At 38.4% G+C, this 12775-nt stretch overlaps 1 protein-coding gene across 2 annotated transcripts in view; it reads left to right on the top strand.

Annotated features, from left to right (window-relative positions):
* Positions 1-3802: 3802 nt before the first annotated feature.
* Positions 3803-12775, top strand: part of LOC136262967 (dual specificity protein kinase shkE-like) — a 47125-nt gene continuing 38152 nt past the window's right edge. For both annotated transcript variants that reach the window (XM_066057388.1, XM_066057387.1), the window contains exon 1: positions 3803-3963. The gene's annotated coding sequence lies outside the window, so the exon portion shown is untranslated. The remainder of the gene's footprint in view (positions 3964-12775) is intronic.

Raw genomic sequence — 12775 nt, forward strand, 5'->3', positions numbered from 1 at the left:
CTGCTGCTGCTGCTGCTGCTGCTGCTGCTGCTGCTGCTGCTGCTGCTGCTGCTGCTGCTGCTGCTGCTGCTGCTGCTGCTGCTGCTGCTGCTGCTGCTGCTGCTGCTGCTGCTGCTGCTGCTGCTGCTGCTGCTGCTGCTGCTGCTGCTGCTGCTGCTGCTGCTGCTGCTGCTGCTGCTGCTGCTGCTGCTGCTGCTGCTGCTGCTGCTGCTGCTGCTGCTGCTATATAAGCACTAACAAAGTTTGCCTATGACCATGATACTATGTGTGTGTTTTTAAGCATTTTACGATTCTCTTTTATGTTGTGCATGCATTTATTTTTATGTATGTACACATGTATTTTTACATGTACCAGTCCTATTTATGTTATAATAGTGACGTACATGTAAATGAAGTTAACAGTATAGTAGCAGGTCTTATGGGCAAGAATGATTTAATACACATGAAAAGTATACAGGTAGGAACATTAAAGCAACTATCAAATGATATATTTACTTGCCTGCTAACTAGATGCATAGCAGTAAACAGTAAACAACATGCTACTCCATGTCAGTGTGTTATTGTATTTCATTCCAGCACTCATATGCACTTACATGCATGTGCTATAGGTATATGTGTAATTTTTCCAAACCTTTGCATTTTTACTGCCTCCTTGTGTATATACACCGTAATTGCTTTTTTCGTTGTAAAATAATTTTTTAATGCAAAATTTGTATGAAAATTTCTTACACGAAAAATTTTATACAAGATTGAACTACTCTAATAGAGCAGTCATTTATGGTGATCATACGAAATATTTTTACATGAAAATTTTTATTACGAAAATTTTTTGCACGAAAATAAAGCAAATTATGGTAGCCAATAGTCAAATAGAGGAAGAGAGTGGCACTCTAGTCACACTGCCATTAGGGTTATAGCCCTGTATACATATTATATGCATGTTTTGTCAAGAGGTGTTTTGTCAACAGGACAGTGTTTAAGTATACGATGCCATCTGCTACTTTTAACTTAAAACATTAATGAGCGATTGTTTTTCAATATCATCAACAGCATAATAATGCATATAAAACATATACACCAGTATAATATACACCAGTATAATATACACCAGTATAGCTAATATACGTACTAGTAATAGCATGGGTATTAGTGATATTTGGGATAAATACCACGAGTGTTGCATTGAAATTTCAATGCAACAAGAGTGATATTTACCACAAATTTCACTGCTATACCCATGCTTTCCATACTTGTACTTTGGTTGCCAAGCAACAGTTGTTAGAGTCTGGTTGCTGTGGCTATGGCTGAAATGGGGAAATAGCTCCAAGCAACCATTGCTAGTCAACCACCCACAGAGTAATCTTAGCAACAGTTGCAATGGAGACCATTTCTAAGGTAATGAACACTTTGGACCATAGCAACCACACCTTAGCAACTGTTGCCAAGCAACTGCATTACATACTCTAGCCAATGAAATTGCAATTACACAATTTTTCACTGCTACCAGTAAAATTTGGGATAAATTTCACTGGTGCTATTGAGACTTTTGTATGGGCAGGTATGGTAATATATATATATATATACTATTTATATGCTGGCATATTTGATACAGACCTAACCAGTAACCTTGATGGTGTACACAGGATTCATGTTCTCTGTGGCTATCAGTGCCGAGATCAGTCCACATTACCCTTGTGTCTAGAATTTTTCATCAGTATGAAGTGTCTATTATCTATACTATATACTGATGATAGATAGGACAAAACTGTGTAGGACAAGGTGCTGCTTATTATGATGTGCCATCTCAGTCTACATCAGCCAGTTTATTTACCTGAGGTATCATTAATTTCCATTAGTAATATACCTTAATTTGTTTTGTACAAATTTTTGCAGTATAGTATTATATAGCCACAATAGTCTGAAAATGGTCATTGATTAAGGCCTAAGACATGGAGAGCTTAGTAACCTGTAACCTTTTGTTGATCCATAAAAGAGTTTACTTGTCCCAGCCATATAATTTATATACTTGTCCCACCTTCCCCCCCACTCAAATATAAAATTAGTCAATGCAAGTAGTTATTTTGTAAATTGCCTTATTACTATCAGACCTTATCATTCCCAATCTATCAGAAGTAAAGTGTAATTGCAAAATTATAGAATGAAAATAGAGTCCTCAGACAACATGCAATCACTACATAGACCTAGTAGGATTATAGTAGGCATGGCAAGAAGGTGAAAAGTTTTTTTTTCCTTTATCATGTGCAAATTTCAAATAAAATTATAAACATGTAGTTAGTCAGTCAGGGGCATATATCCAAGGAATTTTTAAGGTAATTTCCAGATTTCAGTGGTAGTATGTATAGGTGTAACTAGAGTCTGGGGGCTGTGCCTTCAGCTGCTGACAGATTTTGAATAATAGAATTTTTAGTAAATTAATATGGATTTTATAAACTATTTGTTATAAGTATGTTTCTCTTTAAGTCCTATGGTTTATACACATAGCTTTCCAGATACCATGGTGATCTAAGACCATATTCAAATTCTCGATGAATAAAGATTTTATTCCACTATGAATGTTCTATTAGAGTATAGTTTTGACTGCTATACAGTATTACATATGACTGCTCTATTAGAGTACTGATCTTAATAAAGATGTTTCGGTAGTGCATGTAGCTGCCCTTCATCCACTTTTGCAGAGAATCAGTGTTAATTTCTTATTACACTGTAACTGTACTGTCCTGCTCCATTTCAAATTGATTGTGCTGCCAAACTAAGATATTATATGGGCTGGTGTTTTTCGAGTGTTTTGGCTCCAAGCCCACAAGTTTAAATTTCAAAGGGGGTTTCTGGAACTCTATGGCTAATACTCCCTATGTCTATCCATTCCTTACAAATTTTACATGACAGAAGATTTGTTTAAAGGCTTCTAACAGTGGCACAGAAATAAAATTATTGCAGTGATCTTGTTGTGTAGGGGATTGTAGGTAGAAGGAAGCTCCTTGATTGATTGATCGATTATTTAAACCCACAGTACTTGGCAAAGCCATTCTTCCGTACATATAACATTACAAGCGCGCATACTATACAAAGCTATCATGTATATGCACATAAAAATTATTACAACCATAGTAAATATAGCAGTTCAGGATGAGTACTTATAAGCAGACCACTATGAAAATTAATGATGTCATCAAATAAACTAGATGGCAATGAATTCCACCACACTGTAGCCACCTGGTGCTGAAAGAAGTGCTGAAAGAAGTGCTGAAAGAAGTGCTGACTTAAGTTCTTCAGTTCTGTATCAAAAAATTATGTCTGCAAACCAAGGTGAACACATAAGAATGTTTAGCTACAACCAAAGTCTATTAGTGGCTGAAGTAAAATAATCTCACCGAGCCAATGTTGACCGCCTAGAATAGTTGTGTACTGTATGAACTTTGACATAGGAAGTCATTGCTTTATACTGTGACACATGGTCATAGTTCCGCAAACCACAAGTTAGATGCACAGAGCTCTATATTTTGCATATACTGTACCAGAATATACCGCTAAAGTCTTTGTTAATAGCAGATCCCCACACAGGTAACTGAGGCATAGGTGTAGCTACCATAAAAAAATAATAATAATAAAAAAAAAAAAAAAGCAGGGATCTTTACAATGGTGGTGTCAAAAGTTACTCCCATTAAGTAATTTTAATAAAACATATAGTAGCTACTCTACTAGCCAAATGATATTCAGTGAACATCAATTTTAGGAACAGATAACTAGGAGGCATGACGCGCGGCCCTAGCGATCAGTGATTTTTTTTGCTTGGCTTGAAGCTTTAAGATGACTGGCGTTTAGCTACTCTTATCTTTTAGTTGAGTTTTTGAAGAAAGACTGTTACCCGAGCCCGCTGGTACCTCAGACTGTTGCTGTTGGCAGAATTACGTTATACGTCCCGTTTATGAGAGTGCGAAAAAGGTGAGATATATAGACACACCCCGTCCATAGATTATAGAGAGAGTCTATAATCTATGCCCCATTTATGTAGGGAAGGTGAAATTTTGAGTGTGTTACGCGCCCCCTTAATGACCATGATGCGAGCAGTTTGTACCGGTGTTTGGGGTGGAAATTACTGTTGAAAGTTTACCTCAGTATGCCGTTGGGGGTTGGGGAGATTTGGCATGCAAGGGCTCAAAATGCTTTACCGATAATGTGTTTGTAGGAGAGTAGATGCATTATAGACTACTATTTCATAATGCTTATGTGTAGATCGAGGTGTAGATTGAATTACTAAACAATTAGAATACACCGACTATCATACAGCAGAGATGCCAACCTCTGAACAATTTTAGGAGTGAGACCTCAAACACTACCAGCAATGTGGACCAGACTCAAGTGCAGCTCCAGGATTTTTGGTAGTGAAGACCAAAAAAAAAAAAAAGGTCGCTACATGCTCAAAGTACAAAAATAAGCACAGATCTGTCCAATTTTAAGCACAGGGCTAATTATGAAGCAGATCAGGTGTGAGAAATGCGTGAGAACTAAGCTGAAAGGGTGAGAAACAAAGGGTTAGGCGTGAGAGCGTGAGATTACTAGCCAAAGAGTGAGACTCATGCCTAATGCGTGAGAGTTGGCATGTCTGATACAGTACAATAGTAACTGTATAGTAGGTACCACAAAGGAGTAGGCGTGGCCCACAAAATAACATCACCCAAAAACCAGCCTCAATTTTCCCTGACGACGATGAGGCAGTATTAGTGAGGTAAAACTAAGCCCAAACAAGCTTTCAGATTGACCTGAAATGCTTTCAACAAGTTGCTACGGAATTTAAAAAAATTTTATTCGACGGAATTTTCTACTGATTGAGTAAGTAAGTAAGTAACTGACTGATGCCTTCAGACAAGCGTAACTCGATAACGGCTAAGTCTATGGGCTTGATTTTTTCACTGTTCGGCATCGCTTCGGCCCGACAGGTATCTTTAGGCATACCGCAGTACATACAATACATTCTTCATGGACTTACCAGTGTCCTCCTTTGTGTCCCATTCATCTTTGCTGACAGGGAAAGGTGTCAATTTGGCGCAAGCACGTGATGGCTTCCCTTCTAAACGGAAACCATCCGTATTTTTCATAGTGGCTATTTTGATTGCAAAGATGCTTTTCAAACAGTTCTTGATTCGTATTGCTGTGTAACAGGTTGAACATAGCCGACAGCGAAGCGTAATGGATACTTCACTTTTCAGACGATAATTAATAAAATTGGGGCGCAGCACCATTTCTTTTGGTATGCGTAGATTGTAGAGGTGCTTCCGGAAAAGTTCTTGATTCGAAATGCTGTATAGCGGGTTGAACATAGCTGACAACCAAGCATAATGGATACTTCACTTTTCAGATGATAATTGATATAGCTGGGGCGTGCGGCGCCATTTCAGATGTGGTATGCGTGGGTTAACCAGTCATAATAAAATTATTTACAAAAAAAGTTAACAAACAAGTACACGAAAAAATTTGGAATTTTCAACTAGAGTAGGGAATAGCACATCGATAAAATACTGAAACAAGTTGCAGTAGTCCATGATATTAAATCACAGTAAAACAATAAGAAGTGTTACATCCCTCCCGTGTATTTCCATTCTGGTATCTTGAGCACAGTAGGGATATAACACTTCTTATTGTTTTACTGTGATTTAATATCATGGACTACTGTAACTTGTTTCAGTACTTTTTATCGATGTGCTATGGTCCCTACTCCAGTTGAAAATTCCGAATTTTTTTGTGTACTTGTGCCGATTAGGCCAGGCAAACTTTGATTAATTGTTTCTGATCCCTGCCTGCATCCCTTTTTACTCCACCGCATCTAAGTTCATTATTGCTGTTATCAATCACGTGCACACGTATTTTGATGCTAAGAAGGTTGGCTATCATTTTACGGCACAGCAAATGTCACTTGAACCTCAGAAACAGTGGTAAAACGTAAGTACTAGTTCGTAAAAGGCTTTAGCTAGCTTTTATAGTAATGGACAGCTTGATTTGGAGTATTTTCTACAATAATGAATAATGAAAAATGACCTCCCACCCACATGGAAATCCAAATTTTTGTGGATGAGAAACAAGTAATCTGGCCTTATCACGGATTGCATGACCGTTGTCAACAAGTTTTTTAGGTCAATGATATCATGTGAAAAGTAACTAATCGAAATCCATTATAGACTGAGTTTAAAATTAAGTTACAGCCGATTCACATGCAAGTAGTTACTCATGCCTGTATCTTATTCAGTAGACTTGAGGTTGTGATGGATGGTTCTTTCATTGACGAATAGCATACGTGCTACTGGCTTCTTCAGCAGGCTTTGCTATTAAACATGATGTGTTGCTAAACAATTTGCCATCTCAGGTCTACTGATACAGGCATGAGTAACTGTGAGTCAGATAGATGGCTGCAACTTGATTTTAAACTGAGTCTATAATGGCTTTCGATTGGTTACTTTTCATGTGATATCATTGACCTTAAATTTTTTTTAAAACAATGGTCACGCAATCTACAGTAGCAGAGGAAGTTAGACATGTTGACGTGAGCTATACCTTAATTGCATTCTTTCATTCAGTATTTCATGTGATTGTCAATAGTCGCAATACAAAGGTGGGGATCGTTAGATATTCAGATTGTCCTTCATGTAAGCTTCAAGGCAATGTACTTTGTTTTGTAATCAATGCTTGAAGTCCAGGCGAAATTAATAAGTTGTGGTTTGATGTACACTACTTCATCAGTCTTCACGTATGTATTCTATTAATGAAACATGAGATGATCCAGTGAGTTATTCTGAGATCGTGATGTACTGTATTAACTTCCTCAACAAAAGAGATTTTGTATAATTTGTTTCAGTGGCACTTAAAGTGCGTCCAACCTCCTCTGGCTGATTGGTGAGAAGGATTTATGTAGGGCTAAAAGATTGTTAACAGTTTCCAAAGTATTTCTGCTCATTGTACGGCATCAATTAATCACTACCTGAAATAGAAACCTTGCGAGATTTTCTGTACAGGCAAGAGGTAGTCACTTCCATACAGCCAGTTGATACACTTGCAAGCGGGGTCAAGAAGTTTGATCATCAAAATTTTGCCTTGATCGCTTGATTTCACCTATTAAAAGGCCTTGATTCTAAATCATTTACTGTAATAGCCTAGTAAATTCTCGTGCTGCTAAAAGTTAACTTCACAGGTGCTTGATCGTCACTTTTGCGGATGTCTTGATTGCTTGATTCACTGTGCAAAAGCCCCTTGATCACTTGATTGAATCTTGATCCCGGTCGTAAGTGTTTCAACAGACGGTGTTGAAATGACTACCCCTTGACAGGTGGTTCATGAACACAAAATTTTAATCACAAATCTTTTAGTGTCTGAAAAGTAGCTGATTATTCCATGCCCAAGTTTATTAATGGTTTTAGTCCTCAAACCACCTACTTTTATTGTTGTTTGATAGGTTTAGTTGCAGTTGACAACGCATTTCTTTTGCCCTAGCAGGGATTTCAGTTCCATTTGAAATGAGGGTTTTGCGTGATGATGTAATCACATTGTTTTAAACTTGTTGACGTCATCACGTAAACAGTATAATTTTCAAACGGTACTAAAATTTCCGGTACAAAATGGCTGGTAATTTGCACATGCAGTGCATTTTTATGACCACTCCTCTTTGTTAAACGTGTCTATAGCTACACTCGATTTACCTTGTAAAGACTACCTGTGCTATAAAGTATACTGATGAATGAGCCATTGTGTGTATGCAGCTACTATTACTCTTTGTTAGCTACACCACTCCAAACGAGACTGGTATCCTATCCAGATGTTTTTAAAATTTGGTGTGAGCAGGTGACTTATCATTATTCATCAATTTAGTGACTGCTCTATACAGTATCTCGATCTTGAGAGGATTTCAAGGCCAACCACCAAAATGTTCTTACTATACGTAGGTTTTTCAGGGGTGGATTAGGATTTACAAAAGTGGCTAACTCAAGTTACTATTGTCTTATGTGAAGGTGTGCTTCACCTCCCAGCATGCAAAAGTATGCTGGAACTATGGGCATGTCCCCCACCCAGGGGCGGATCCAGGAACTGGTAAGGGGAGGGGCACAAACAGGCTAAGTGGTAGGTGGTTGGGGAGAGCAGATTCTCGTGTTACTTGCTTAGTAGCAATGATCACTCCTTAGTAGGTTGATTTTTTGTCATTATGGCCTTTGCAGATGGTTGTGAAGACTTAAAAGCTGTTTAAGTGGTTCAAACACCAGCAACATGATAATTAGTTTTAGAGGCGCTTAGTACGTACGAAGGTGCTGGGTGAGTTTGACAGCTGTTTGACTTTGGTTTCAGTTTGCAGTGCAGTTTTCATGAGTTATTTTAATTTATTTTGGTCTGACAAGGTGTACAGAAGGAGTACCATATATATTAGGGCTCTTCCACAGAGGGAGGAGGGGGGGCATTTGCACCAAATGCCCCATCCTGGATCCACCATTGCCACCCCCCTCCCCCCCAGGAAATTTTTGAAAAATATATGCTAAAATACTGTAATTTAGAGACATTTCCACATACAAATGCTTATAATTTGCTATAAATGTCAAAATGTGCCTAGTTATAGCTCTGCAGCGTTTGTTAATGAAAAGGTTTGGGTAGGTTTAGACAACCAACATCCTTTCACAATTGCACAACAACAGGTGCATGTTAGTATTATAATATAATTGGAACTAGAAAATTTTGAAATTTGAATGATACGAGATTGAATCTGAAAGCATTTTCAGTGGCATGTATTGCCATACATAATGACTGTACAAAGAGTTATTATGAAGGTCTTAGCATTGACACATCTCTATGTGCAGACAGATATGGATAAATTCCATAGCAGAACCAACCAACTACTATGTATCTACTGAATGTTCTATTAGAGTAGTTAGGTGACTGCTTCAATCTTCTGCACCTCCAATGCTGATCCCAGTGATCTGGGCCTTTGTTGGTTAACCTTTAGCACAAATCCAGGAAGAATTTGTTTTTAAATTATTTAACGGAATTTTCTACTGACTGACTGAGTAACTGACTGATGCCTTCAGACAAGTGTAACTCGACAACGGCTAAGGCTACGGGCTTGATTTTTTCACTGTTTGACGTTGCTTCAGCCCAACAGGTGCCTTTGGGCATACCGCAGTACGTACAGTGCATTCTTTATGGACTTACCAGTGTCCTCCTTTGTGTCCCATTTAGTGCTCGGCAGTATTGAAATTTGAATACACGGTAATAGTAACAGGAAAATATAGCGGTATATCGATATATAGTTAGCTTGTTATTGTAACTATTGCATCATTTCTTGGGCCTAGTATGAAGTAGTGTACATCCCAAAAACCAAAAATATACAGTTCAGTACAAGTAGGCATGTGTTGTAATTTGAGAACTAGTGCTGGAAAAATAGCAAACAGTATACCTTCCATAAAAAGTATCACGGTATTACTGTAAAAGTCATTAGTACTAAAGTGACTGCCATTTACCTCAGCAAAAGCACCAAATACCCAGCAAACCTCAGGCACAAATTACCACAAACAAACTTGTTTACATAGTTTGGTTAGCTGACTACATCAGCACCTGCCTACAAACATTGTCACATGTCTGGTTGCCTTCTAAATATGGGATGAAACAAGCCCACAGGGAGGCCATAGTGCCCAGACAGTATGGCAGTATTAAAAAAACAGGTGGTATCAAAACCAGTATGACTTAAATATCACAGATTTCTAAGGGAGTGTATAAACAGTGGAATGGACTACTGGAATGGTGGAATACTGGAATGGTGGAATGGAATTTTTTTAAAGTTCAATATCATTTTGTACATCCAAATATGTACAACTCCTCCTCGTAAGCAAATTAATAGGATCCCCCACTGAAGTCAGCTCCTTTAGCATACTTTTCCCCACCGCAACACTTGTATGACTTGTAACTCAATACTTTACTACTTGTCTGAAACTAACTGTCTTAATGAGGGTTCAGTTCAGTGTGCAGCATGGCACTGTCACAATGAACTTTGGCTTAAATTTTGTTTTCTGACACAATAGTGGGAAAGGCTCATTGTAAACGTTTACAAGATAGTCCCGTTTACTTTACCCAAAGATTTTCGCTTAGGTTCCTAGGTTAGTGGTAAACACCTTGCATAGGCTCTGCCTTCTGTTTTGTTTTCGCTCTCCAGTGCCTAACTGGTAAAGTTGATAATAAATAAATGAATACTTCATTATACATTGAACTTTTACAATGCATACATGTACTAATCAGCTGGCTAGCTAACTTTTTATCATTTGAGAACAAGGGGTCTTCTTGGTATTCCCAATAAACTGCTATTGTGTATGTTCATAACTGACTTTACAGTACATTACATTGGTAAACTTTGTCTATGGTGAGGTGAATTATGCTAAAAGAGCTGACTTTAAAGGGAAGCCTATTTATTTGCTTACTTAAGGGGAGGAGTTGTACTTATTTGGATGTAAAAACTGATATTGAACTTTAAAAAATTCCATTCCACCATTCCAGAATTCCACCATTCCAGTAGTCCATTCCACTGTTTATACACTCCCGATTTCTAACAATACCAGTATATCGCCCAGCTCTAGTGAGAACCTCAAGCCCCCGTTTAGGGTGTGTCTGCTATGCTATTGGGTAATTAATCACCAAAGGCTAGTTGGGTTAAAGGCAATCCTATACTGGTATTCATCGATATACCAATATTTCGATATATCGGTTATCAAAGGATGTCACAGTATGATAATCGGTTATGATAATTTATCATGATAAAAGGTATTACCAGTATATCACAGAGCACTAGTCCTATTCATCTTTGCTGACAGTGAAAGGTGTCGATTTGGCGGTAACATGTGATGGCTTCCCTTTGTAATGGAAATCGTCTGTATTTTTCATAGTGGCTATTAGTGTTGCCATGATATATCGATACATTGATAGTATCAGTGGTGATATGATATGATATAGCCAATCAGTTACTGTATGGCTCCAAATTTTTGTAACAAAAAAAATTCGTATTTTTCGTAATTGCACTGTAATTACGAAAAATTTTATTATGAAATTTTCGTGTGCATTGAAATCGAGCCACCGATAGTTAAAGCACGAGGCTTGTGAGGGTTTAGCTATACGATAGTGTTGGTGTAAAAGGAGTTTGTTAAATACCATTTCCAAGTAGGCTACTATCACATGAAATTTACTATTATCATTATTATTATTACTAGGACCGCGTCACATACAACCAAGTACATACACCAACGTTGCAACCTACCCATTGGGCAAGTATAAACAGTGCCATAGGCAGCACTCAGAGCAGTGTGCGTGTACCGGTGGAAATGATACATATGCATACGTACACAGGCAAGGGAGTTTAACTGGCATCAGAAAACCACAATACTAAAACACAACCTACACAAAAACCAAGCTATATTGAAAGTAGCTATATATTGTAGGTGTCACATGTCTCTCAAGATGACTCAGCAGTGAAGTGAGGCTATGCAGAACAAGGGACATGGTGAAGGCACAATTAACAATTGATCCCAATCAAGCCAATATGGCACAACAGACTCTGTTGTAACTAGAGGCCACAGGTGATGTGCCAGTATATCAGCGGTGTGGCATTGGCACAGTGATCACAGTCTATAATATTATGCATACAGCCATGCACAACATACAGGAGATAGTTACACATTGTTGTATATGCAGCACTGCATCGGCTTCTTGTTTAGCTATTATACATACTCACAGTATAGCTAGTAGACTGATAAGTCCAGTGGAAAATAATTCCAGTCGCTAGCAAGCCAGATGAAGGATGAAGATGTATAATACAACTACCCATACAAGTATTACATTACTCATTACCTTGTTGTTCCAGCTGGTTGTTTATGAGCGCATCAGTTGGTATCCCAACTGGTCATCAGCTGGTTGTTCACTTCATGACGCCTGGAGCGCATATCCTGCACACAAAATACACAGTTGCAAACATTTAAACATACTCGTAATGTTGTTTACCAGTAAAGTGGCCTTTGGCCGCTCCGCGGACGTTTACTAATCTTCTCCTTCAAGCAATCTGTAATTAAACAAGGGTGTGGTGTCGGGCGTTATATAGAATTACACGTACGGTAGTCATTAGCACGAACAGGCGTACTCTTATTATACGGTTGTGCCTTCATTCACAGGCGAATCTATCCCCGCTTAGTTCATGTCTCTAGGCCTCGTAGTTTTCTAAAACATTATTTGTGCTAAGTCTGCCTCCGTCGTGCCATTGGACTTCGTTTCTATAGCTTCGCTTTGTCGCAGCGGAAGCATGACGTACTCGAGCATGCGGTTCCAAATTATATCCTAATTAGGGAATTTTAAAAGTTGCTTATTATAGTACATGGCAACCATATTTGAATTTTGCTGTTTATGGAGTTACATGCTCCCTTGTCCATAGGATTTGATGCGCTCCTGTACATATATATAAAGAACTTTGCGTGGGGGGATCAAAGCAAAAAAGTGTTCTATATTCACCATACAAGCACAAGTGTTCTATATTGGGCAGTTATAGAACACTTAGTTCTATATCAGGTAGTTATAGAACTTCCAGGTCTACTTTGCAGGCTGATAGCCTACTTTGAGTGAGTAATCACTCATTCTGGCCAGTACAACCAATCAACCAAGCCAGTGTAGGCTGATTGTCTGACTGCACTGGCTGACCAGTCAACCCAACCAGTAAGAGCAGAACCACTGGATTTAATTTATAGACACACTTGAA

Source organism: Dysidea avara, chromosome 8 (genome assembly GCF_963678975.1).
Source record: "Dysidea avara chromosome 8, odDysAvar1.4, whole genome shotgun sequence".
NCBI lineage: Eukaryota > Metazoa > Porifera > Demospongiae > Dictyoceratida > Dysideidae > Dysidea > Dysidea avara.